Below are 2,790 nucleotides of genomic sequence, written 5' to 3'. Positions count from 1 at the left end.
CTGAGCTTGTTTTGTTTGCTTGTTTGTTTAAGTTTCCATGAGTAAGAGAGATCACATGGTGTTTGTCTCTCTGATTTATTTCACTTAGCATAATGCCTATTAGGTCCACCCATATTGTTACAAATAGCAAGTTTTCACTCTTTTCATAACTGAATATTATTGTGTTTAAATAAAGAACCACACGTTCTTTATTCATCCATCGATGGACACAGGTTGTTTCCATGTCTTAGCTATTGTAAAGAACTCTGCAGTGAACACAGAGGTGTCATATGCCAATACGATACTGTTTGGATCTTTTCTTCCCCCTCACTACCTTTTTATCAGATATTTATCCAAAATTAGCTGTCAAAAATGATTGGGCATTTATGGAATAAACAAATTTAAGTTTACGCAGCAGGTTTCTTTTCTTCTGTGGTGTGTGGGTTTCTTTTCTGCAGGCTTTTTCTCAGCTGCTGGTTTCTTGGTAGCTGCAACTTTTTTTCCCCCAGAGGCTTCCTCTGCTTCTTCCTTTCCCTTCCCTTTCCCTTTCGCCTTCCCTTCCCTTTCCGTCCTTTCCTTTCTTCCCTGTCACAGGCTCCCTTCTCATCTGATTTGGCTTCTAATGCTGCAGCTGCCTCATCCATCTGGAGTCTGTGATTCTTGCTCTGGTAAAGAACGGTGTTCTGGCTTGCAGTCTTCACATATGGGTTTAGCTTCAACACAATTCTCAGCTTTTTCAGCGGATTCTTCTTTAGGACTGTGATGAATCCTCTTGTGTGGTGCTCGGAGGTCTCTTTGGATTTCTGGGCTTTACAAGATTCTGGTAACGTCTGTACTGAGCAACTTGTGCATGAGAAGGCTGTAGTTGATCTTGAGGCAGGCAGCTTTATGTCAAGTGCCATGCAGATTATGTAACCTATGGGAAGCACTTTCAGTCCAAATGCAGAAATGTCCCACATGCTCACCAGGAACAAGTTCCAAAATGTTCGGTTTGCTTGCATTAAGTAATTCCAGGGATGTTTCTGAAGGTGTTGATGATATGGTGTCCCTCATTATAGATGAGGCAGGGTCCTCTGTGATGGATACAACAACAGCTTCTCATTTTGCCCCTGCCAGCTCTCATTTGCTGAGAGGCACAGAACTTTTTGCTATCACTCCAGGCCTTAAGTTTCTTAAGAAGCAAAACAACCTGCTTGGTCTTATCATAGCCTTCAACTGTACCTTCAACCACCAAAAATGGTCCAGGAGTTCCCTCAGTAGGATGACATGAAGACATGACCAGAGCTGGGAAGGCCGAGGCAGCGGGGGAAGAGCAGATGGCATATCACTTGTGTGTTGTGTTCACCATGCAGTGACAATGGCACCAGGTTTTGGTTTGTGCAAACATGCAGCCCCCACCACGTTTCCAAAAGTACCTTGGCCAGAACTGTGAATCCCACTGTGGCAGGCAACGTGAACCCCACGCCTCAGCACTGGTTGGATGGCCTGCTAATTCACTGACCGCATAGGGCTGTCCGTTGTTTTTGCACAAGATGGTGTGAGCAAAGTTCACAATACCTGGTCAAATGGGAGTCCTGAACATGCCAGGCAAAGTGGCATTTTTGTCAGATGACTCCCCTTTTTCAGAGTACGTTGATATCAGTGGGCACGCACACGCCATGGCAGGAAGAGAAGGTGGTCATGCTCCTCTCAACCTTAGTACCTCCTACAGGAAAAGTTGTTTTGATTTTTTTTTTAATTTTTCAAATGGGTTTTCTTGTTTTCTTTGGATAAATACCCAGAAGTGAAATTGCTGGATCATTTGGTAGTTCTATTTTGAATTTTTTGAGAAACCTCCATACTGTTTTCCCTAGTGGCTGCCCCAATTTACCTTCTCAGCAACAGTGCTTCCCTTTTCTCTATGTCTTCACCAACACTTACTATTTCTGGTCTTGTGGATAATAGCCATTCGAACAGGTGTGTGGTGATTGTGGTTTTGATTTGCATTTCTCTGATGATTAAAGATATAGACCATCTTTTCATGTACCTGTTGACCATTCTGTATGACTTCTTTAGAAGAATGTCTACTCAGTTCTTCTCATTTTTAACTGGATTTTTTTTTTTTTTTTTTTTTGCTATTTAGTTGTATGTGTTCTTTATATATTTTGGATCTAACCTCTTATCAGATATATGGTTTGCAAATATTTTCTCCCATTCATTAGGTTGCATTTTCATTTGGTTGATGGTTTCCTTTGCTGTGCAGAAGTTTATAGTTTGATGTAGTCTCACGTGTTTATTTTTGCTTCTGATTCAAAAAATCATCCCAAGACCTATGTCAAGTTGCTTACTGCCTGTGTTTTCTCCAAGGAGTTTTATGGTTTTAGGTCTTACATTCAAGGTTTTAACCCATTTTGAGATCACTTTTGCATATGTTGTAAGATTGTGGCCCAATTTCAGTCTTTTGCATGTGGCTGTCCAATATTCCCAACACTTTTTTGGTGAAAGAAACTGTCCTTTCTGCATTGTATATTCTTGACTCTGTCGTAAATTAATTGACTATATATGCATGGATTTATTTCTGGGCTCTCTATTCTGTTCTATTGATCTATGTGTCTATTTTTATGCCAATACCATATTGTTTTGATTGCTACAGCTTTGTAATATAGTTTGAAATCAGGAAGCACGATGCCTTCAGCTTTGTTCTTTTTTCTCAAGATTGCTTTGACCATTTGGAGTCTTTTGTGGTTCCATACCAATTTTTATGATTGTTTGTTCTATTTCTGTGAAAAAGAACAAAGGAATTTTGATAGAGATTGCACTGAATCCTAAATT

At 40.3% G+C, this 2,790-nt stretch overlaps 1 pseudogene; it reads right to left on the bottom strand.

Moving 5' to 3' along the window:
* Positions 1–386: 386 nt before the first annotated feature.
* On the bottom strand, positions 387–1,639 carry LOC102967208 (annotated as a pseudogene).
* Between the last annotated feature and the right edge of the window lie 1,151 nt (positions 1,640–2,790).

This window comes from Panthera tigris, chromosome A1 (genome assembly GCF_018350195.1).
Source record: "Panthera tigris isolate Pti1 chromosome A1, P.tigris_Pti1_mat1.1, whole genome shotgun sequence".
Classification (NCBI taxonomy): Eukaryota; Metazoa; Chordata; class Mammalia; order Carnivora; family Felidae; genus Panthera; species Panthera tigris.
The sequence above is the reverse complement of the archived record's forward strand: the minus strand, read 5'-3'. Positions and strand labels throughout refer to the sequence as shown.